This window comes from Nicotiana sylvestris, chromosome 5 (assembly GCF_000393655.2).
Source record: "Nicotiana sylvestris chromosome 5, ASM39365v2, whole genome shotgun sequence".
NCBI classification, from domain to species: domain Eukaryota; kingdom Viridiplantae; phylum Streptophyta; class Magnoliopsida; order Solanales; family Solanaceae; genus Nicotiana; species Nicotiana sylvestris.
Genome location: NC_091061.1, coordinates 1,674,759 through 1,700,640, shown reverse-complemented (window position 1 = coordinate 1,700,640; position 25,882 = coordinate 1,674,759). Strand labels below are relative to the sequence as shown.

Below are 25,882 nucleotides of genomic sequence, written 5' to 3'. Positions count from 1 at the left end.
TGGCACAATGAGAATGTGCATTGATTATACACAATTGAACAAGGTAACAGTTAAGAATAAGTATCATTTGCCTCGCATTGATGATTTATTCGACCAACTTCAGGGAGCGAGGGTGTTCTCCAAGATTTATCTCCGTTCGGGTTATCACGAGTTGAAGATCAGGGATTCGGATAAACTTAAAACAGCCTTCAGGTCCAGATATGGTCATTATGAGTTCTTGGTTATGTCTTTTGGGCTGACCAATGCCCTAGTAGCGTTCATGCATTTGATGAATAGCGTGTTCTGACCTTATCTTGATTCATTTGTCATAGACTTCATTGATGGTGTATTCGCGAAGTCAGAAGCAGCACGCAGAGCATTTGAGAGTTGTATTGCAGAGATTGAGGGAGGAGAAGCTTTATGCAAAGTTCTCCAAGTGTGGATTTTGGCTCAGTTCGGTGGCATTCTTGGGACACATGGTGTCCAGTGAGGCTATTCAGGTTGATCCAAATAAGATAGAGGCAGTGCAGAGTTGGTCCAGACCGTCCTCAGCTACTGAGATTCGTAGTTTTCTTGGTTTTGCAGGCTGTTATCGCCGGTTTGTTTGGGGATTCTCATCTATCGCATCGCTCTTGACCAAGTTGACTCAGAAGGGTGCTTCATTTGTATGTTCAGACGAGTGTGAGGAGAGTTTTCAGAAGCTCAAGACAGCTTTAACAACAGCTCTAGTGTTGGTTTTGCCATCAGCTTCAGGTTCGTATACATTGTATTGTGATGCTTCGAGAGTAGGGATTGGTTGTGTGTTGATGCAGGAGGGTAGAGTTATTACATATGCTTCTCGTCAGTTGAAGACCCATGAGAAGAACTACCTCGTTCATGATTTGGAGTTGGCTTCCATAGTTCACGCATTAAAGATTTAGAGACATTACTTGTATGGCATGTCTTGTGAGGTATTCACTGATCATCGCAGTCTTCAGCATTTGTTCAAGCAAAAGGACCTTAATTTGAGACAGCGAAGATGGTTGGAGTTACTTAAAGATTATGATATCAATATACTGTACCATCCGGGAAAGGCCAATGTGGTGGCCGATGCTTTGAGCCGAAAGGCAGTGAGTATGGGGAGTTTGGCATATATTCTAGTTGGGGAGAGACCTCTTGCGGCTGATGTTCAGGCCTTGGCCAATTGGTTCGTGAGGTTGGATATTTCTAAGTCCAGTCGGGTATTGGCTTGTGTGGTATCTCGGTCTTCTTTATATGATCACATTAGAGAGCGCCAGTATGATGATACGCATTTCCTTATCTTTAGGGACAGAGTTCAGCATGATGATGCTAGAGATGTGACCATTGGTGATGATGGAGTGTTAAGGATGTAGGGGCGGATTTGTGTGCCCAATGTAGATGGGCTTCGGGAGTTGATTCTGGAGGAGGCCTATAGCTCGCAGTATTCTATTCATCTAGGAGCCGCGAAGATATATCAGGATCTTAGACAGCATTATTGGTGGCAGAGAATGAAGAAAGATATTGTAGGATTTGTAGCTCGATCCCTCAATTGTCAGCAGGTGAAATATGAGCATCAGAGACCAGGTGGCTTGCTTCAGCAGATGGTTATTCCTGAGTGGAAGTGGGAGAGGATCACTATGGATTTTGTTGTTGGACTTCCACTGACTTTGAAGAAATTCGATGTTATTTGGGTGATTGTGGATAGGCTGACCAAGTCCGTGCACTTCATTCCTATCTGTACTATTTTTCTTCAGAGCGGTTGGCAGAGATATATATTCGAGAGATTGTTCGGTTGCATGGTGTCCCCGTTTCCATCATTTCAGATCGGGGCAATCAGTTTACTTCCCAGTTTTGGAAGTCTGTTCAGCGAGAGTTGGGTACTCAGGTTGAGTTGAGCATAGCTTTTCATCCTTATACGGACGAGCAGTCTGAGCGTACTATTCAGATATTGGAGGACATGTTGCGTGCTTGTGTTATTGACTTCGGAGGGTCATAGGATCAGTTTATACCGCTCGCAGAGTTTGCTTATAACAACAGCTACCAGTCGAGCATTCAGATGGCTCCATATGAGGCTTTGTATGGGAGACGATGTAGATTTCCGGTTGGTTGGTTCGAGCCTACTGAAGTTAGGCTATTGGAGACTGATTTGGTACAGGATGCTTTGGAGAAGGTGAAGGTGATTCAGGAGAGGCTTCGGACAATGCAGTCGAGGCAAAAGAGTTATGCTAATAGGACGGTTAAAGATGTGTCTTACATGGTTGGCGAGAAGGTTCTAATGAAGGTTTCACCCGTGAAGGGTGTTATGAGATTTGGAAAGAAAGGGAAGTTGAGTCTGCGGTTCATCGGACCATTTGAGGTAATTCGGAGGATTGGGGAGGTGGCTTATGAGCTTGCCTTGCCACCCATCTTGTCGAGTGTGCATCCGGTATTTCATGTTTTTATGCTCCGGAAGTATATTGGGGATCTGTCTCATGTTCTGGATTTCAGCACGGTTCAGTTGGAGGATAATTTGACTTATGGTGTGGAGCCAGTAGCTATTTTGGGTTGTCAGGTTCGAAAGTTGAGGTCAAAGGATATAGCTTCAGTGAAGGTGCAGTGGAGAGGTCGGCCCGTGGAGGAGGCTACCTGGGAGACCGAGCGAGATGTGGAGCAGATATCCTCACCTGTTTGAGGCTTTAGGTATATTTCTTGACTCGTTCGAGGACGAACGTTTGTTTAAGTTGGGGAGGATATGATGACCCAGCCAGTCATCTCATGATTTATTGCTTTGTTTCCCCGATTTCTGCTTCTTTATGCTTTGTTATCCGTGTTTTGTGGTATCGGATTGGTCGGATCGAGTCCAGAATGATTTTTGATAAGGTTTGAGACACTTAGTCTCTTTTAAGAAGGTTTGAGTTGGAAAAGTCAATCGGATGTTGACTTATGTGTTAGAGGGTTTGGATGTGAGTTCGGATGGTTTGGTTAGCTTTGGGAGGTGATTTGTGACTTAGGAGCATGATCGGAATGGGTTTTGGAGGTCCGAAGTAGAATTATGCTTGAATTGGCGAAGTTGATATTTTGGCGATTTCCGGTTGATGGGTGAGATTTTGATATAAGGGACATAATGGAATTTCGAGAGTTGCAGTAGCTTCGTTGTGTCATTTAGGATGTGTGTGCAAAATTTCAGGTCATTCAGACGTGGTTTGGTTGGTTTTTTATCGAAAGCGTTTTTCGGAAGGTTTTTAGAAACTTAGGCTTTAATCCGATGTGTTTTGGGTAATTTGATGTTGTTTGAGGTGTTTTGATGATTGGAACAAGTTTGAATAAGGTTTTAGCATGTGTTGTTGCCTTTGGTTGAGGTCTCGGTGGCATCGGGTGAGTTTTGGGTAGTCATTCGGACCATTTTTTGGAGTTTGAAAGTAGCAGAAATTGTAGGTTCAGGGTTGCAGAGAATTTGCCCTTCGCGATCGCGTAGGGTGTCTCCCGATCGCGTAGAAGAAATTGAGGAGGGAACCCAATTATTCTTCGCATTTGCGATTGGAGGATCACGATCGCGTAGCTTGGGAAGTTGTTCATCGCGAACGCATGAGTGTGGTCGCGTTCGTATAGAGTCAATTGGACCTGGGTCTTGGCAGGATGTTTCTGCATCGCGAACGCGGGGTTATGTCCGCGATCACGTAGGGTTATCCCATCTGGTCATCACGTTCACGTAAGCCTGGTCGCATTCGCGTAGTGTAATTTTGGGAAGCTGAAGATTTGTTCTTCGGGATAGCGAGGGGAGTGCCGCGATCGCGATGAAGGAAATACAGGCCTGGGCAGAATGTTTTTAAGCCATCTTGTTCGCGAATGTGGGTCTATTTTCACCCATAGTTGATCATTTTGAGAGCTTTTTGAAGGATATTAAAGAGGGATTCAAGGGGAAACGTTTGGAGGTAAGAATTTCGGACTTAAAACTCGATTCTATTATGAAATCCGCCTAGAAATTTATGGAAACTTAAGCTAAAAATAGAAGAACTAGGGCTTGGAATTTTGGACTTTTGATTGGGGATTTGGAGGACCATTTGGGGTCAGATTTGAGAACTTTTGATATGTATGAATTCGTGTGGATATAAGGAACCCGTTGATGTGAAAATTTCTGATTTTCGAGACGTGGGCTCGGGTTTTGATAATTTCGAGATTTTTGGTATTTTTCGATTGTTTTCGCTTGGGCTTTGTTTCCTTAGCATATTGTCACATATTCGTTTTGATTTTGGATAGATTTGACACACGTGGAAGCTGATTCGAGGGGAAAAGGCATCGCGAGCTAGAGATTTAGCCGGTTTGAGGTGAGTAATGATTGTAAATGATGGTCTGGGGGTTTGAAACCCCGAATTGCACATCGTAGTGCTATGTTGAGGTGACTTACACGCTAGATGGCGAGTGTGGGGTAGATCACCGTTGGGGATTGTGACATAGTCCATTCCGGTTGATGATTTTTACTGCGTATTCGATTGAAAACTATTTGCTATCATTATTATTTGGACTGAATGCCATATTTGGGCCTGGTGCCAACTATTTGAACCCTTCAGGGATTTTCATTGATATTTCCTCACTGTTTTGACTTATTACTTGAACTCAGTCATGTTATTTTTTACTGTTTTTCAAACTCAGCCATATTTACTCAGTATTAAGATTTATACGATATTTTAAATGATATTTGGGCTGAGAAATACTATTTTACTATTGCCTGAGGGGTTTGTGATGGTTTTTGACTGAGTAAGGCCGAGGGCCTATATTGTGAGGAAACACTGATACTGATTTGAGGCCAAGGGCCTGAGATATGTATGCCACGAGGTGGCTTGATTGATATGAGGCTGAGGGTCTAGTTTATGATGCCAAGAGATGGCTTGATATTGCGCTTGGGCCGTAAGGGGCCCCTCCAAGAGTCTGTACACTCCCCAGTGTACGCGGGTACCCATTGTGATCTGAGATTGGGCCCGAGGGGCTGATATTATTTTGAGATTGAGCCCAGGGGGCTGTTACTGTTCTGAGATATTGCTCGAGGGGAGGATTTGTGGATACTGAGCCTGAGGAGCGAACTTCTACCTATTTACTTTACATTATTTACCTATTTTACCTGCTGAAAGGAGATTTTACCTGGTTTTCACTGGTTTACTGTTTTCAAATGATGTTTTACTGCTTCATTATAGGATGTTATATGCTTTATGTGATTTCTTACTTTCAGTCATTATTTATATTTGTTACTCACTGGTTCGAAGTACTCACATTACTCCCTGCACCATGTGTGCAGATTCAGGCGTCGCTGGTTCCGCTTCTGAGTGTTTATTCCTCCAGTTTCAGGCGGTATTTGGAGACTACGAGGTAGCTGTCGGCGTCCGCAGCCCCGTGTCTCTATTATCTTGTCATTTCTATGTCCTTCAAATATTTGTACTAGATATTGGTTTTAGACGACTTGTATCGTGGTCTATAGATGCTCGTGACTTGTGACACCCTAGTTAGGGCTGTGTCGGGTTGGATTTTCGCATTTGTTATCTGTATTTCTGCTATTCAGTATTATTAAACCATGTTTTGACTATTTCTATGCTATTTAAATGTTTAAAAATGAGAATTTGTTCAATTGGCTGGCCTTGTCTTCATGAGAGGTGCCATCACGACCGGGTTCGGTGCTAAGGTCGTACAAATAGAATATATTAATTTGTTCACAATATTAATTATATCCTCTGTGCTAGCAAAGAATATAATAATATTTTATTTGGACTAAAGACTAAATTTATTTGACTAATTAAATTCTTTAATTTAATTATCAAATAATAAAGTAATTATTCCTTTAGCAAAGATCAAAACACTCGTTAGTGTGAGACCTCATAGATTCAATACTAAGCTAATAGTAAATTGATCACATCAATATACTAATCAAGGGTGGCGTCTAGCAACACTCCTTAGCGACCAGATAGCATGAAGTATACAATTTACTCTCAAGAACTTGTAGAAGAATAATGTCGTAATCCCTTCTGTCCTTATCATTCTGGGTCACCCTAGGATATGGTTCAACTGTCAAATCCTAATAGGCGACCAACTATGTTTTATGTCAAATATAATCGACCATTGAATGAACTAAGAAACGCTTTTCTTCTTTCATTCAGTTGCCCTAGCCAAGGTCTTAGTTTGGTCGTTTATAATTCATGACAACATGAAGCTTAAACTCATTACCAAAAGTTGACAAATTTCATCTTGATCAATCACAAATTCTACAAGTATTTAATCATACCCAACATCCTTTCAACTATCGCCCTAGGGCCATAGGTGTCTAGTATCAAAGCACAATAAATAACTTATCAATTACTATGACAATCTCAGGTCAAAGGAATTTTTTACATCACATTCTCCAAAAACGATATCATATTGGCAGTTTATGGTAATTCTAACCATTAGGAATTATCCAATGAGTCGGTTCAATGATCATATCTCTATATGCATCATTGTCATGACCCTAAAACCGACCCGGGCGTGATGGCTCCTATCATGAAATTAGGTCAGCCGACACAACTCCCAAATTAACCATTTATCAATAAGAATCATGTTTAAGCCTTTAATTTAAATAAATGTTTCATAATATAAGTCTAAATGAACAATGCGGAAATAATATACAAGCTCGACATCGGGGTATCACACGTCACGAGCATCTACTAAGGTCTGAATACAATGGAAAAAGTCTGAAAGTGTACTGAATACAGTCTAACAAAAACAAGAGGGAGAAAAGCAATGTTGCGAACGTCGGGCAGCTACCTTGCTAAACTCTGATGACTTTGCCGCCGAGCAATCAACACCCACTACCAGGTTCAGAAATACCTGAATCTACACACAAGGTGCATGAAGTAATATGAGTACTCCAATTTAGTGAATAATAAAGGTAAATGAAAGTTGAGCAGTAAGAAAGCACATAAACAACGTCGAAATGCTACACCAAATACAGGATATTTCCAACACAGTACAAAAATCATTTACTTCATAAATCATGCTTAGTTTCGGTAAAAACCTTTTAAAAATAATTTTCAATAGTTTCAAAGGAGTGATAAAACAGTGAGTAAACATGATGGAAACGTAAAAGGCCCTTTGGCAAAACATGTACCATAAACCTCCCCCGGGCATAATATAAACAGAACCAGTCCCTCGGGCCTCACAATCACTCCTAATCAGCCCCTCAGGCATAACATAAATCAAGAACTGCCCTTCGGGCAATAACATGGAATAACATCAGCTCCTCGGGCTATATCACATAACACACTGGGTACCCGCGCTCACTAGGGGTGTACAGATTCCGGTAGGGGCCCCTTACGGCCCAAGCGCAATAACAAGCCATCTCATGGCATAATCAATATATCAAACTCAGGGTACCCCCGCTCACTGGGGGTGTACAGACTCCGGGAGGGGCCCCTTACGGCCCAAGCGCAATATCAAGTCATCTCGTGGCATAATCAATAGGCTCTCGACCTCATATCAAGCCACTTGTAGCGTACAGCTCAAGCCCTCGACCTCATAATCATAATTAGTACAACACTGCTTCGACGTGCAGCCCGATCCCATAATAATTCTCACAACACATGCCCTCGGCCCTACTCAGTCAGAAATCTCTAAAAGCCACTCGAGCATAGTATAATATGATGCTCAGCCCAAACTATTATTTAAAGTATTAAAACAGAGTAAACATGGCTGAGTTATGAAAATAATAGAATATAGCATGGTTGAGTACAGATATAAAATCAAAACAATGAGGAAATAGCAGTAAAAATCCCCTAACGGTCCAAAACAATTAGCACGAGCCCCAAATATGGCATTCATCCCAAAACATGATGATAGCAAACAGTTTTCAATTATATACAGAGTAAAACAGTCATTCGGGATGGACTGAGTGACAATCTCCAACGGTGCACGACCCCACGCTCGTCATCTAGCATGTGCGTCACCTCAATATAGCACAATGATGTGAAAATTCGGGGTTTCATATCCTCAGGACAACATTTACAATTATTACTCACCTCTATCCGGTCCAAAATCTAGCCCGCGATGCCTTTGCCCTCTCGAATCGACCTTCAGATGCTCCAAGTCTAACCAAAATCAGTACATAACCATTAAAATATGCTAAGGGAACAAAGCCCACTCGAAAATATCAACATCAAAAATCCCAAAATTGCTCAAACCCGGCCCTGGGCCTATGTTTCCGAATCCGATAAAAATCACATCAATAGAATCCTCATCCTCTCATGAGTCTATCCATATACAATTCATCAAAATCCTACCTCAATTGCCCATTCAAATCCCCAAAAGAATTCTCAAATTTTTTTTTTATTTTTCCCCAATTTCCACTCTAATTTCTCAAATTAAATGATGAAATTCAAGACTAAATCATGGAATTAAACTAAATATGAATGAAGAATACTTACCCCAATTGCTCCACTAAAAATCTTCTCAAATTTCACTTCCTCCCGAGCTCTCCAATGGTTTTTGTGATATTGGACGTAAACCCTCATTTTTAAAATATAAACTGACTGCCCAGGTTTAACCATTCACGAACGCGGTAGCTCCCTCGCGTTCGCAAAGCACAATTACCTCAGACCCCAAAATCCTTCTTCACGATCGCCATGACCCACTCGTGAACGCGGACCTTTACTAGCTCAACCATCGCGAATGCGACAGCCTCCTCGCGAACGCGATGAATACTCAGCTCACCCTTCGCGTTCGCGTCTACACCTTCGCTAACACGAAGAACAAAATTTGCCATCTCAGAGAACACTCTTCGCGAACGCGAAGACCTTCTGCGAACGCGATGAACAAACCTTCTGCAACACAAACCAGCAAAATCTGCCAACACTCAAAAACCAAAGATTAGTCTGTTAACCACCCGAAACTCACCCGACGACCTCGGGACCTCAACCAAACATTCCAAAGTATCCCATAGCATCATTCAAACTTGTTCCAACCTTCGGAACCCAACCTTCGGAACGCTCAAAACAATATCAAAACACTAAGATCACATCGAATTCAAGCTTAAGAATCCCAAAAACTTCCAAATTTCTCTTTCGATCAAAAAGTCTATCAAACCTCGTCTGAATGACCTGAAATTTTTCATACACATCACAAATGATACAATGGTCCTACTCCAACTTCCGGAATTCTATTCCAACCCCTAAATCAAAATCTCACCTATCAGCCGGAAAATGCCAAAATTTCAATTACGCCAATTCAAGCCTAAACCTTCCACGAACCTCCAAAGTATATTTTGATCACGCTCCTAAGTCCCAAATCACCTAACGGAGATAATCAAATCATAAAAATGCCAATCCGAGATTATATACAAACAAGTAAAAACTTGGTCAACCCTTTCAACTATTAAGTTTCAAATTAAGAACTGTTCTTCCAAATTCATTCTGATTACCTTAAAACCAAAATCGACGATTTACATAAGTCATACTACACCACACGGGGCTAGTCATTCCCAAGAACTGGCGAGTGAAGTGCAAAAGCTCAAAACGACCGATCGGGTTGTTACATCCTCCCCCACTTAAACATACGTTCATCTTCGAATGTGCCCAAAGTTTTTCCGAAAACCCTCAAATCGCTATGAAACCTTACCATGCACATACCCCGGGGATGATCCTACGTCACTCTATCTCATATAGGTCCGATAATACAATGTAACTGAAATTCTTACAATCCAACCTAGCCCATAAACCTTAGAACCACATTTCCACTTCTAAAATCATCTACAAGATCAGAATCTTACATCTATTCTCTGAATAATCCCGAACAAGCTGTAACAAGCCATACCCGAAGACTCAAATGCCATTACATGATATACCACATACTCAAACACTTGCAGCGATAACTTCTAATCATAACAGTTGTCCAAAACAACTGAATACTGATAATACCTCTTATCCAATAAACCCTTATTCCAACACTTCGTATACTATCAATGATAACTAAACATGCAGTAAGTCATAACCGTTCCTCAGATCAACCATTCATGAAACCACTTCTCCTTTGGCAAGGACCATAGCAAATTTCTTAGCCGAACCTCTATATTATCCTTCCAACATGCTGAAATCGAATCCGTTTGTATCCATTATAGATCCCAATAATCTCATTTAATCCAAGAAAACTACTCTAGTGACATGATACATTAATACAAACTAAATCCACAACTCGTGCAATCCGTGCACCAATAAGGGCTAGCCAGTCGGCGCTCCAACCAGATTCTATGTCTTTCCGGCTAGGCCAAATGCATTGGCCTCAAATGTCGTCATCACAGTCATACCAAAATATTATTATTGAAAGTATTAAAACAGAGTATACATGCCTGAGTTATAAAAACAGTATAATATATCATTACTGAGTACAAATATAAAATCAAAACAGTGAGGAGATAGTAGAAAAAAACCCCTAACGGTCCAAAATAATTGGCACGAGACCCAAATATGGCATGCATCCCAAAACATGATGATAGCAAACAGTTTTCAATTATATACGCAGTAAAACAGTCATTCGGGATGGACTAAGTCACAATCTCCAATGGTGCACGACCACACGCTCGTCATCTAGCATGTGCCTCACCTCAATATAGCACAACGATGTGAAAATCTGGGGTTTCATACCCTCAGGACAACATTTACAAATATTACTCACCTCTATCTGGTCCAAAATCTAGCCTGCGATGCCTTTACCCTCTCGAATCGACCTTCAGATGCTCCAAATCTAACCAAAATCAGTACATAACCATTAAAATATGCTAAGGGAACAAAGTCCACTCAAAAATATCCAATTTACATCACAAAACCTGAAATTGCTCAAACTCGGCCCCTGGGACCACGTCTAGGAATCCTATAAAAATCACATCAATAGAATCTTCATCCTCTCACGAGTCTACCCATATCCAATTTATCAAAATCCGACCTCAATTGCCCATTCAATCCCCAAAAGAATTCTCAAAATTTTCTTCCATTTTTTCCCAATTTCCTCTCTAATTTCTCAAATTAAATGATGAAATTCAAGACTAAATCATGGAATGAAACCAAATATGAATGAAGAATACTTAACCCAATTTCTCCACTGAAAATCGCCTCAAGTTTCACCTTCTCCCGAGCTCTCCAATAGTTTTTGTGACATTGGACTTAAACCCTCGTTTTTAAAATATAAACTGAATGCCCAGGTTTAACTCTTCGCGAAAGCGGTAGCTCCCTCGCATTCGCGAAGCACAATTGCCTCAGACCCCGAAATCCTTCTACGCGATCGCGATGACCCACTCGCGAACGCACACCTTTACTAGCTCAATCATCGCGAACGTGACAGCCTCCTCGCGAATGCGATGAATACTCAACTCACCCTTCGCGTTCGCGTCTACACCTTTGCGAACGCGAAGAACAAAATTTGCCATCTCAGAGAACACTTTTCGCGAACGCGAAGCCCTTCCGGGAACGCGATGAACAAACCTTTTGCAACACAAACCAGCAAAATCTACCAACACTCAAAACCAAAGATAGGTCCGTTAATCACCCGAAACTCGCCCGAGGCTCTCGGGACCTCAACAAAACATGCCAACATATCCTATAACATCATTCAAACTTGTTCCAACCTTCGGAACGCTCAAAACAACATCAAAACACCAAGATCACATCAGATTCAAGCCTAAGAATCCCAAAAACTTCCAAATTTCACTTTCGATCAAAAAGTCTATCAAACCTCATCTGAATGACCTGAAATTTTGCACACACATCAAAAATGACACAACGAACCTACTCCAACTTTAATAATTCCATTCTGACCCCTAAATAAAAATCTCACCTATCAACCGGAAAACGCAAAAATTCCAATTTCGCCAATTCAAGCCTAAACCTTCCACGGACCTCCAAAGTACAATACGATAATGCTCCTAAGTCCCAAATCACTAACGGAGCTAACCAAATCATAAAAATTCTAATCCGAGATCATAGACAAACAAGTCAAAACTTGGTCAACCCTTTCAACTTTTAAGCTTCAAACTGAGAACTGTTCTTCCAAATTCATTCCGATTACCTTGAAACCAAAACCGACGATTTACATAAGTCATAATACACCACACGGGGCTAGTCATGCCCGAGAACTGGCGAGCGAAGTGCAAAAGCTCAAAACGACCGGTCGGTTCGTTATAATCATCTATCTATGTGATTCAGTTAATGAGATCAATTAATCTTTATCTCATAAAGACAATCACATAGATATTGATCTAACCAGATTATTAATGTCCAAATTAATAATCCTATGTTCAAGAACAAAATTTAGATTAAATTATAAGAAACTTTACTCTCATTATCATGATCCCAATCACAATTACAAGTCTCAAATTTAATCAAGGACCTTATCAAATTAATCAAATAATTAATAATAATGATAACAGAATATCAAATGACATAATACATACATACATACATATATATATATATATATATATATATATATATATATATATATACATACATACATATATATATATATACATACATACATATATATATATATATACATACATACATATATATATATATATATATTATATGAAATTCGTTCACAAAAAATATATTCAAATCATCAAATATGACGTTGGATCTAGGACATATCTAGTATATCCCTAACAGCTTCTCCTTGTTTCTTATACTTCATTTGTACAGCAAGTTGCTATGTTGTTCTCTTGTCTCTTTGATAACGTTAAGACTATGGTCTAGATCGCATAAGTCGCATAGTATATAGGAGCAGCACAACGAGTTGAGAAAGATGATGTAACCATCTGATTTGTAAGAAGGGGATCATATATGTGTGTAAATTCTTGCTTTATAACTGAATTAAGGTAGAACCTAAGTTCGAGCTAGCCAGGAGAACTATAATTTTAGCTAGCGTTTGGATATAGATTTAGTTGAAACTTGAAAAAATAATTTTTGAAGTAGTTTTGAAAAATAATTTTTGGGACATGCATTTTATTTGAAAAAAATTTGAAGTTTTGTGAATGGAAGAACAAGTTTCACCCAAAATCTAATCCTAATCTATGAACAAACAATGTTTTCAAAAATATTTTGAAAAAACGTTACCAAAATGTATGGCCAAACGGGGCCTTAATATTTCGAGTAAAGTATACCCTTTTTGTTGCATCTCTACAATATGGTAAATGTGTGTCAAGCCACGGATTAGCTGAAAACCAGAATTTGCATATTAAAAGCTTGGACTTTGCATGTCTTTTGTTTCTGCTGCTAGAAAAATCGCTCTTTTAATCTTAAGAATAGTAACATGAAAGTTGTTATACTTTTGGTTTGCAGCTTATCAATCCGAAAGTGGAGATCAAATCGGTGGAAAATATACCGGATGATCAAAGACAAAGGAAACCAGATATCACAAAAGCAAAAGAATTCTTAGGATGGGAACCAAAAGTCAAGTTGCGCTATGGCCTTCCACTAATGGAAGAAGATTTCAGACTGAGGCTTGGGGTCTCTAGAAAGATATAAAAAGAGTTACAGATTATTTTGGCATTCATGTTATTGAACCAATAATATTTGATAGTATTGTTTTTTGTTGTCTATCCATGAGGACAATTTCCCTTGTTTTCTTTGAATGTTTTCTCATGGTATATAGAGTTTTACTTCATGTTTTGTATTTGGATGAAGATTTGGGAAGTTAAGTGTGCTTCATTTACTGTTTTCATAAAAATATGGCGATTTCCCATGTGATTTATTAAGAAATTCTATTGATACAAGTTAGTTTAATCTTTTTGTTGCTATTTGGTGGTAAAGTACTATTGTTGTTTGCTTTTTTTTTTATCAGTATCGTACATTTTGAGGCTTGCTCTGATGGTAAGCAACCCCCACTTCCAACCGAGAGGTTGTGAGTTCGAGTCTCCCCAAGAGCAAGGTGGGATGTTCTTGGAGGGAAGGATGTCGGGGGTCTATTTGGAAACAGTCTCTCTACCCTAGGGTAGGGATAAGATCTGCGTACACACTACCCTCCCCAGACCCCACTAAATGAGATTATACTGGGTTGTTGTTGTTGTACATGTTGAGGCTCGTCCCATAGTTTATGTGCTCTCGAAATTCATTGACTAGTCCTTGGCTACTCTTCAAAAGTCCTCCTTTTGATAAAAATCCAAGATTAGAACAAGGCAACTAAAAATAGAAGACCTAATATCATCAATTCTGCACTAAGAATGCTATGAAAGTGAGCTTTGTTGAAACCTTTCATCTTTAAACCAAACAAACAAAATATTCAATCGTGGAAATAGCATTCTTTCTATTAAGACAAAAGGGTTGCTCGATGCACAATGTATTTCGCATTCACGTAGGGTCCGAGAAGGGACGTTTCCCTAAGGGTGTAATGTAGACAATCTCCCCTAATACAAACATTAGTGATGCTTCCACAACTCAAACCCGTGGCTTATAGAAAATATTTAATTTATAAATGTTTTTTAACTCATTTACTTCTCAGGAGCTCCAAATGACATTTTGTTTCCAAGATGATATATATTGTCTTGTAATTTTAGGATTGTTAGGATACTGTGGTTGATTCGTATCACGGTATTTTTATTAGCTTTTATATTATTCATAGACCATATCTATGCTCAAATATTTTTGAAATTATGTTAAGACTTTTTCAACTTGTCTTACTCAAGTCATATCGCAGCAATTGCTCTATATAGTCATTTGTGGAACACATGCAAATCCAGATTGAAAGATAAGGAAGGCAAGTCAAAGCAGAAAGAAAGCCTTAGTCAGATCAGTCGGAGAAAATATAATACCTTTCACCCTAATCTCATCTATTGGATAAGGGAGCTTCCTTGATCATCTGAGGAAATTCTTATTTTAACATAATCGATAGTTGTTAGGATGAATTCATGTATATGAGGAAGGAAAATCAGATATAGCCACATTTATAACTGTTAATTGAAAAATAGCCAATATTTCAAAAGTAATTCAAATTTAGATATTTTTCATGTAAAGATAAAATCTGAACAAAAATACTCTTAAAAATACGAAAATATTCCAGAATAATATACAGGAGTTCGAATTTTTTATTTATGAGCTTCCAGCATAATATGCTAGAATTTTATAATGTGCTAGAGTTCCATAATAATATGTTGGAAGTTTATATGTAGGAGCTCCATAATCCCGCATATTATGCTGGAACTTTCTGTGTGCTAGAGTTCCTATATAATATGATGGAAGTTTATATGCAGGAGCTACACAATCTAGCATATTATGCTGGAACTTTTCGTGTTTCAGTAAAATAGTAACTATTTTTCAATGACTTCGCAAACGCTAGCTATTTTTCAATTACCATTGAGAAAACTGGTTAGGCAGTGCTATTTTTACATGTGTGAGAGATGAAATCTCTAAGCAGAATCTCTTACTTTACCATTTTTCTCATAATATGGTATTGCTTAGAGGTGTTGGATATTTTGTCTTATTTGAGTGTTTGGCAGACCTAAAAACAACTTTTAAGCTGAAATAAACCAAAAGTCAGACTTTAACTCGTTGCTTTTTGGCTTAAAAGCTTTTTGTGCTTGATCAAATTTGACCTTATTATCCGATATTTTTTTATAAATTTCAAAATACATATACTCTACGAATAAAGTCCTAACGTCATTTTTCTTCTTCTTTATTTCGACGTTGCATCATCTTTCTTCACATTATTATAACTTTTCTTCCTTTATATCCTGATCTAATCTCTTCTTGTATTTTTGAACGGTACATATGGTAGGATTAAAGTTGTGACTTGTAAAATAAGAATAGAAAAATTTATTACAAGATGCAATATAAATTATGTTGCTCTATTTTTTATGTGATAAGTAATTAATAAGACCCGTAATTACACAATGTAAGAACTAGCAGAAGAAGAAAGAAAGAAAATATGCAAAGGATGAGGCATTAGTTTTATTGGCATAAGGCAGTGGCGGATCCACGATATAAATTGTGGTTCACGTGAACCTGTGATCCTCCAACGATATCAAATATATTATGTACATAATTTGCAAAAAAGGACTTACTTGATGGCACCCATGGTCAAAAGAAGAAAAGCAGTTCATTGGTTTTTGCCCTTTATTCCTTGCTAATTTAAGGTCATGGGGTCAAATCCCAGTTTTGCCCTTTATTCCTTGCTAATTTAAGGTCATGGGATCAAATCCCATTAAAATTTCGGTTGTAACTTCTTATTCTTAAGTCTTTCTTTTCCTTTTTTCTTGACAACAACGCTTCCATTTATTTTAGTTAATCTTCCTTTTCTTTTCCTTCTGTCTTTAAGTCAAACACATCCTATTTTATATCAGCAAACTAAATATAAAATTAATGGAGCACCCACATTCTCGAAATTCTAAATACGCCTCTGGCATAAGGTTTATACTTCTATTACATTTTCCCATTTCACTCTAGAAACAAACTATTTTATTTAGTTGTTGAATATTCATAACAAAAGCACGTAGCAATTCTATTGACATTCGGTTTATATTTATATAAAATAATCATATCTAATTAATTTATTGTAGAGCTAATTGAAACATAAGTTAGTACGTGTTTGAGTTAATCTTATATGAATGTTATTGTGATAAACTTATTTTTAGTATTAACAGCTTTAAGGATATTTCATCCATTTTAACATAAAAAGTGCTTACCAGCACTTGTTTATTAAACACTTCAACAATTCTTTTCCGACTTCAACACTTTTATTTGAATACGTAACTACTTATTTATAAAACAAGTTCTAGCGTAAAAAAATGCTTGTAAGCAATTGTGCTTGAAAGCCACTAGTTTTAAGTCAATCCAAACGTGCTCTTATTAATATCATTTAGACGGACTCACATGAGCCTTCTTGCATGGACTTTTCTTCTTCTTAACTAGGATGGTCTAGCGGAAACTTGTAATCGCCCATTCAATAAAGCTTAGCATGAATAGACTGAAATGGTCTCGCGAAATCGATCTTGAGGGTAAGATTTCAAGTCACCTCCCTTTAAAGGGACTAGAAATTGACCTATCATTGAAGAAGAAGAAAAACTAGAAGATCAGGCTCTATCCCGCGAGCTTCTTTTTTCTAAGGGCTCTATGCAGGTTAGTGGAAGTCAAGCATGCCTAGCTTTTGAACATAATTGACTAACTCACTCATCCGGAGTGGCTTAGAATAGTTTGGATAGGTGGTTACCCTATTTGTTTTTCTAGGCTAAATTTACAGAGCGGATGCCAAGAGACGTGAGAAAGTTCTATCTCCATCAATCGACATCAGCATCGACTCATCTCAATCTTTAAGAAAGAGATTGACGACCCCCATCTCCCAACCCGCGAGTCTCGTACTACCTTGGTTTGAATTTGTGACATCCATGATGTTTGAAACAATGCAACATGCCCACATCGACAGAAATACACCATTTTTACCAATCTTATTGTAGGATTTGAGCTCTATAATTGTTGTCTAAGAAGAAAGTAGAAGATGAGAAAAATTAGGGCTTTAACAGGGAAAGAACAAGACTTTATGCTGGGAGTAGGTCTAGCCTTTGATTTTCTTAATGCCACGATTCTTTCCAAAGGTGGAATTTGTGTGAACCGGGTGGCTCCCAACGATGGATGGCGTGACAACATTGTTAAGAGATTGAGTCTGTTTTTCTTTTTGTTTTGATTTATGGTAGTAATGAATAAAAGTGACTCAAGCAAGCCTCACTTGGCACTAGCACATTTACTTTCGACCTCATGGTTAAAGACAAGTTTGTTGACAAGATTAGCTCTAGTTGTGACCTTTAGAATCTTGAGTTGACTAAAACTATCATCAAGTGGTTTCTGTTGGCCACATGTGGTCTTCTATCTTAGCTAGGGTTGTTGTGGGCCTTCGACTCTATTCTCTTTAACAATCCAGTAGCTTGAGAGGTGAGATTTTGAATTGCAAGTCCAAGCCTCGTGTCAACAAGTCTATAACATGCCCCGAATATTTTTCTAGGCGAAATTCTAAGTGTAGCTCGACTTGAGAAGTGATTATAGGATATCCTTAGTCCCATTTGAATTTGAAAACTTCCATAGCCTACCATGACTATATCCTTAGTCAACCCCTTTGAGCCCAAGCATTTTTCGTTCAATACCCGCATTACAAGCTTTCATCCGTTCTATAATGACCCTCTATGGGCACCCAATCTTTCCTTAGCATTCGTGATGAACAATAGTCAAAAACATAAGTTTGGGAAAGAGACAAAGAAATTCAAAGTGATGAAAGGTTCAAAGAGCAAAAAGAATTGATGAAAAGGAAAAGCAAAGAAAAGGATGAAAAGCCAAAAAGAAGCATATCAAAAGAAAAGTAAAGGTTGAAAGGATTCAAGAAAACTATGTTGAAAGGCCTGGAATGATAAGAAAAGGAGAAAAATGAGTGTCATATAGAAGAAAGAGTGACAATGTGTCTCTCTAGTTCCTCCGAGGATGAAGAAAATGACTCAAAGGGTCAAGAAAACATGAACTAAATTAAGAAAATGGGTGCTTAAGGAAAGATGATACCATCATAGTTCATTATGTCCGACCTTGATCCAAAAAGCCTTCATTATATCCCACTAAAGCCCTATAGGATTTCAAGTTGAGTGAGCTTATATTAGTGGTGATTTACATGAGGGGCAAGCCTATGGTAGTTAGGGCTAGACTTGTGACATTCTTTTGAGAGTGATGAGCGCACTTCTTTACAATCCCAGTTTTGAGTGTCACGTTCTATAAGGTGAGATGACTCATGGAGAGTAGAGGAGAAGGAGTCTGGAGTCCATAATGACCTACGTGAGTGAGCGAGTCTCTTTGATGAATTAAGTCAACTCTTGAAGCTCTTGTGTCACATTAGACCTATGAAACTCAAAAGGTCATAGCATAATGTTGTTGATAATGCATTTGTGTTGAGGGTAATTGTTAGTCCCAATTGATGCTTGATGAAGTCACCTTAGGACAGTTGAAATTTTCCTATCTTTTTCTTGTAGAGGTGAGAATTGCCTTGTTTGCTTGAGCATAAGCAAAAGCTTAAGTTTGGGGGAGTTGATAACTAGGAATTTTAGCCTACTATTTGCTCTCTTTTGCTTAGGTTTTGGGTCAAAAATGCGTTAAGGTATTCTCGAAAGCTAACTTAAGGTGCTTACTTGCAGGTCTTGGTCAAAATGAGGCAAAGAAGCCAAAATAAGCTAATGAAGGAGTCAAATTTGCACAAACCAAAGGCTGAAACTGAACCGCGAAGGAAAAGCGCGGCCGCGAAGGGCTCATCGCTGAAGCGAATAATATTATGCGGTCAGCAAGATAGAGGTTCAGAGAAGCTGCAAATGAAAGTAAACACCACCGCTGACCGAACTACAAAAACGTGGTTGTGAAACCTTTGGCGCGACCACGACATGATTTATGCTGACAATGTCGTTGGAGATTCAGAGAGTTTGCAAAGTGGACTCAGTTGAAGAAAGCGGATTGCGTCTAAATTACGCGGCTGCGAGGTTACTAGACGCGAAAGCAGTACAAATTCTGATGGGAGCGAGATAATAGGATCAGAGAGTTTGCATGTAGAGCTAAATTGAGGAACGCCGTCAGCGAAAATTTTATGTGGCCGCGATAAAAGTAAATGCGGACGCGACTGTATTTACGCGGTTCGCAAAACAAACTCCAGTCCAGATCCAAATGAAGAAAAATGCGGATTGCGCGCGTTATTGCGCGGCCGCGATTGGTTAAGGGCGGACGCGCCCAATATTCGCTTTCAGTGGAACCTTCATATAGGCATTTTTGTCCACTAATTTTAGCTGTGTATAAATATATATTTTTCATATTTTTAGGTTATGTTTTGTATTAGGGAGATTGTGACCAGCCGTATTTTACTGTTTTGAGTAATTCTAGAGTTATTTTAGCTTATATCTTTAGATTTTATTCTTGTATTTGACTTTTATGGCTTATATTACATCATCATCTTCGATTTCTTCCATTTTATGAGTAGCTAGACCCTATAGCTAGGATTGTGACCCAACCCTAGTGTGGGTATTTAGTGGGTCTTCAATTTTATGTTAATTGTTTATGGGTTAGTGATATTTAGCTTGTTTCATACTTTAATTGTAGAATATGTGGTTGCAAACACTAATTCATGTCTTTTTTTACTTAGCCTCTTCTTGAGAAAGAGAGCCTAAGTGTGACGACCCGACCGGTCATCTTAAGAATATACGCTCAGATCCACTATTAACTGCTTTCCCCGAGTTTCGTTCTGCTATTTTGATTTGTCGGAATGTTCGGTTTTGAGTTTCGAAGAGTTTTGGGACACTTAGTCCTTAAATGAGAGCTTAAGTGTTGGAATGTTGGTCGTAGACAGAACAGTGTAAAGATGGTCTTGTAATGGAAATCTGATGGTTCTGTTAGCTCCGTTGGGTGATTTCGGGCTTAGGGGCATGTTCGGATTGTGTTTTGAAGGTCTGTAGCTAATTTAGGTTTGAAATGCCGAAAGGTCGAATTTTAAAATTTTCGGTTCGATAGTGAGATTTTGATTCGAGGGTCGGAATGGAATTTCGAAAGTTAGAATAGCTCTGTAGAGTTGAATATAACGTGTGTGCAAAATTTCAGATCATTCAAACGAGGTTTGATAGACTTTTTGATTGAAAGCGTATTTCTAGAGTTTTGGAGTTCTTAGGCTTGAATCCGTGGTTGATTCGTTGTTTCGATGTTGTTTTAGGTTCTTTAAAGATTGGTAAAAGTTTGGACAGTGGTATTAGACTTGTTGATGCGTTTGGTTGAGGTCCCGGGGGCCTTGGGATGATTCGGATGGTTGACGGAAGGATTTTGGAGTTTAGAGTTGCAGCTTCAGTTGCTGGTTTTCTGTCATAACCGCACCTGCGGTTTGGGTCCTGCAGGTGCGGCGCCGCAGAAACGGCATAAGTACTGCATCTGTGTGACCGCATATGCGGATTTGGGGTCGCAAGTGCGAGATGGAGCTTTTAAGTGAGAACTGCAGATGCGATTATTGGACCGCAGATGCAGTAATAACTGGGCTGAAATATGAAATTTCGAGGGTTTAGTTTCAAAAGTTGGAAATTCGATTTGGAGCTCGGGAGAGGGCGATTTTGGGAGGAAATTGAAGAGGAGATCAGTGGGTAACAATTATTTAACCCTTTCTAGTTATATTCCATCAATCTATAGTTAGTTTCATCATTTAAATTCGGATTTGGAGATGAAAATTGGGGAAAAGTGGAAGAAAGTTCTTAGACCTAGAATTCGACTTTTGATTGGGAATTGGACCTTAGATTTTGATAATGTCGGTGTGCATGAACTCGTGAGTGTGAGGATTCTGAAAATATAAATTTTACCCGATTTCGAGACGTGGGCCTGAGGCGCGTTTTGGTCATTTTACCTAAATTCGCATATTAGCTTAAAATTTCTGTGTAGAATCAGTTATTTGAAGTGTAATTTACATTATGCAATTGAATTGAATAAATTTGGGTCATTTGGAGTCGAGTACTCGTGGCAAATATGTGGTTTCGGATTGATTTTGAGTCGGTTCGAGGTAAGAGGTTTGCCTAACCTTGTGTGGGGGATCTTCCCCTTAGGATTTTATATATTTGATAATTGAAATGCCTTTTACTTGAGGTGTCGAGTGCGTACTGGAGCTAATTGTTGAAAATCCGGTTTACTTTAAGTAATTTCAATTGTGTTCCTTGTTCCTGTTTCATTTTACTTGCAATTTAAACCTGATGTTAGCTTAGGAAAAGCATGTCTAATTGTCGTAACTGCTTATTTGCTTAAACTTCCTTAGTTGAATTATGTGAAGCATGTTGGGGTTAGAATTTCCTATTTATTTGGTACGGAACTGAGCTTAATTGAGTATTCTTGTGTTGTTGTTGTGTGTTTTACTTTGGGACAACAGGACGGCATCCCGGGAGATCCCCTGTACGTATTAAAGACTTGAACTAAGGTGCAGGATACCAAGAGATCCCTGGCACGTATATTGAGGATACTAAGAGATCCTCGGGATACCAAGAGATCCCTAGCATATATTGAGGATACAAAGAGATCCCTTGTTCACATTGAGGATACCAAGAGATCCCCGACATACACATATTGAGGATATTGAGAGATCCTCGGCTATCATCCTTATTATGAGTGGTATTTCCTTGTGTTTGTTTTTATCTCTGTTTCAGTTACTGCATTCATTATTACCCTGTATTAAATTCTCCCTGTAGATTCTCGATTGTACTGCTTATCTTATTCTGCCATTTCTATATTTATTTAATCTCAATAGGGCCCTGACCTTTCCTCGTCACTACCCGACCGAGGTTAGGCTTGGCACTTACTGAGTACCACTGTGGTGTACTCATGCCCTTTCTACGCATGTTTTCATGTGCAAATCCAGGTACTTCGACTCAGACTCACCATCCTTAAGGCGAGGTGACCGTTTGGAGACTTCGAGGTATATCTGTCGCGTTCGCAGACCGAGGAGTCTCTCTCCATTCTCTCTTATAATTACAACCCTCCTGTATTTATTTCGTTTTAGACTATTCTAGAGTTAGAGCACTATGTAGTGATCTTTTGCTTGTGATTTATGGATTTCTGGGTTTTGGGAAAACTGTATTGGTTTCGAGAATTTAAATTGTGTATGCCGAGCGACATTTTTAAACGCTGTTATATCACTTTATTCTGTTTTGAATTGTTTTTATTCCGCACTTTGGTTTATCTTCCACAATTTAGGCTTACCTAGTCATAGAAGATTAGGTGTCGTCACGATGGTTCACGGAGTGAGAACCGGGGTCATGACAAGTTGGTATTAGAGCTCCAGGTTCATAGGAGTCATGAATCACAAGCTGGTTTATTAGAGTCTCGTTGATCGGTACGGAGATGGCTATACGTATCTACGAGAGGCTATGTAACTGTTAGGAAAATTTCCACTTCATTTGATTTCCTTGTCGTGCGATATTTTGACATCACAATTCTAAACTTCTGTCTTCTATTCTCTCACAGATGGTGAGGACAGCGCTACAAAAGATGATCAGGCACCTGCGCCCCATACTGCAGCCGTCAGAGGCCGGGGCCGGGGTAGAGGCCGAGGACGCGCATGTGGTGCAACCAGAGCACCTACGCGAGCTGCCGTCGAGGTACCCCCAGCAGTTCCAGCCGGAGTCCAGGCACCTGATATGCCTACTGCTACTATTACTCCAGCACTTCAAGAGACTTTGGCACAGTTCATAAGCATGTACACCACTTTGGCTTAGGCAGGGTTTCTTCCCCTTGCTGCAGCTGCGTCTCAGGCCGGGGGAGGAGCACAAACTCCCACCGCCCGCACTCCTGAGTAGCGAGTACATGTTGAGCAGGTCCCTGAGATTATTCCTGTACAGCCTGCAGTCCGAGATCAGCCCGAGTGTAGGGCAACGGCTTCCGAGGATGAGAAGCTGAGGCTTGAGAGGTTCAAGAAGTACAAGCCTCCTGTATTCAGCTGCCTAGCATCGGATTATGCTCTGGGATTTCTAGATGAGTGTTACCGCATTCTCTGTACCATGGGTATATCAGGATCGAGCGGGGTTTCCTTCACTACCTTCCAACTTCGAGGAGCCGCCTATGAGTGGTGGCACACCTATGAGTTTGACAGTCTAGATGAGGTTGCTTCACTGACTTGGACTCAGTTTTCAGATCTGTTCCTGAGGGAGTATGTTCCTCAAAGCCTCAGGGACGCATGGTGCGCAGAGTTTGAGCATTTGCGCAAGGGTGCTATGACTGTCTCAGAGTATGCTGTCTGTTACAATAGTTTGGCTAGACATGCACCATCCTTGTTTTCTACTGTTCGCGAAAGGGTTCGCCGGTTTATTGAGGGCCTTATTCCCAGCATCAAGTCTAGCATGACTCGTGAGTTGGATATGGATATTTCTTATCAGCAGGTGGTGAGCATTACTATAAGGATTAAGGGCATGCATGATAGGGAGAGAGAAGAGAGGGAGGCCAAGAGGTCTCGAGAGTCGGGTCATTTCTCTGGTGCTCGTGCCCTAGCTGTAGGTCGTCATGGTAGGGGCTATATGATTTGCTCTGTTCATTCAGCTCTTCCAGCAGCCAGCGGTATTTCAGCTCCTCCCAGACCTCATGAGCCTTATTATGCACCTCCGATATCTAGCGTGCCTCCTGCGCGGGGTGCTTTCAGAGGCAGCAGACCTGGACCGAGCCAGTCACAGCCACCACAGCATCCTAGAGCTTGTTTTGAGTGTGGTGACACACGCCAGGTGGTGAGGGATTGCCCTAGACTTGGGAAGAGTGCACCTTCACAGACTTCTCAGCCATAGCGTGCCCCGCAAAGTTCTCAGACTATGGTTACAGCTCTAGTTGCTACCCCACCTGCTCAGCCAGCTAGAGGTAGAGTTCGGGGAGGTAGAGGTCACCCTAGAGGGGGAGGCCAGGCCAGATTCTATGCCCTTCCTTCCCGTACCGAGGTTGTTGCCTCCGATTCTGTCATCACAGGTATTATACTAGTTTGTCACAGAGATGCATCGGTTCTATTCGATCAAGGCTCCATTTACTCTTATGCGACTTCTTATTTTGCTCCGCATTTTGGTGTACCTCGGGATTCCTTGAGTTCCCTTATTTATGTTTCTAATCCGGTAGGAGATTCTATTATTGTGGACCGCGTTTATCAGTCGTATTTGGTTGCTCTTAGTGGTTTTGAGACCAGAGCCGATTTATTATTGCTCAGCATGGTAGATTTTGATATTATCTTGGGCATGGACTGGTTGTCACCCCATTATGCTATTCTTGATTGTCATGCCAAAACCGTGATGCTGGCTATGCCAGGTGTACCGCGTGTTGAGTGTATGGGTACTTTAGATCACACTCCCAGTAGAGTTATTTCTCTTTTAAAAGCTCAGCGTATGGTTGAGAAGGGATGTGACATGTATTTAGCCTATGTGAGAGATGTCAGTATTGATACCCCTTCAGTTGATTCAGTTCCAGTAGTGTGGGATTTTCTCGATGTGTTTCCAGCCGACTTTCCGGGCATGTCGCCTGATAGAGATATTGATTTCGGCATTAATCTGTTGCTGGACACTCAGCCCATTTCCATTCCTCCGTATCGTATGGCTCCTACTGAGTTGAATGAGTTGAAGGGTCAGTTACAGGAATTTCTTGATAAGGGTTTTATTCGTCCCAGTGTATCACCTTGGGGTGATCCTGTCTTATTTGTGAAGAAAGAGGATGGTTCTATGCGTATGTGCATTGATTATCGCCAGTTGAACAAGGTTACAGTGAAGAACCCTTATCCTTTGCCTCGTATTGATGATCTGTTTTACCAGTTTAAGGGTGCACGAGTGTTTTCTAAGATTGACTTGCGCTCAGGTTACCATCAGTTGAAGATTCGAGAGCCAGATATCCCGAAGACTGCTTTCAGGACTCGGTATGTTCATTACGAGTTCCTTGTTATGTCATTTGGGCTGACCAATGCCCCAGCAGCCTTTATGCATTTGATGCACAGTGTGTTTCGACCGTATCTTGACTCGTCTCTCATTATCTTTATTGATGATATTCTGTTGTATTCCCTGAGCCAGGAAGATCATGAGCAGCACTTGAGGAATGTGCTTCCGACTTTGAGGGAGAAGAAGTTATATGCTAAGTTCTCGAAATGTGAGTTTTGGTTAGATTCAGTGGCATTCCTAGGCCACGTGGTATCGAGTGAGGGTATTCAGGTGGATCCGAAGAAAATAGAGGTCGTGCAGAGTTGGACCAGACCATCCTCAGCTACAGAGATTCGCATTTTCCTCGGCTTGGCGGGTTACTACCGTCCTTTTGTGGAGGGATTTTCATCGATTGCAACCCCTATGACCAGGTTGACCCAGAAGGGTGCTCCATTCCAGTGGACAGAGGAGTGTGAGGCGAGCTTTCAGAAGCTCAAGACAACTTTTACTACAGCCCCAATTTTGATATTG

At 40.1% G+C, this 25,882-nt stretch overlaps 1 pseudogene; it reads left to right on the top strand.

Moving 5' to 3' along the window:
• Positions 1–13,484, top strand: part of LOC138891314 (UDP-glucuronic acid decarboxylase 5-like) — a 58,209-nt pseudogene extending 44,725 nt beyond the window's left edge.
• The last annotated feature ends 12,398 nt before the right edge of the window (positions 13,485–25,882 follow it).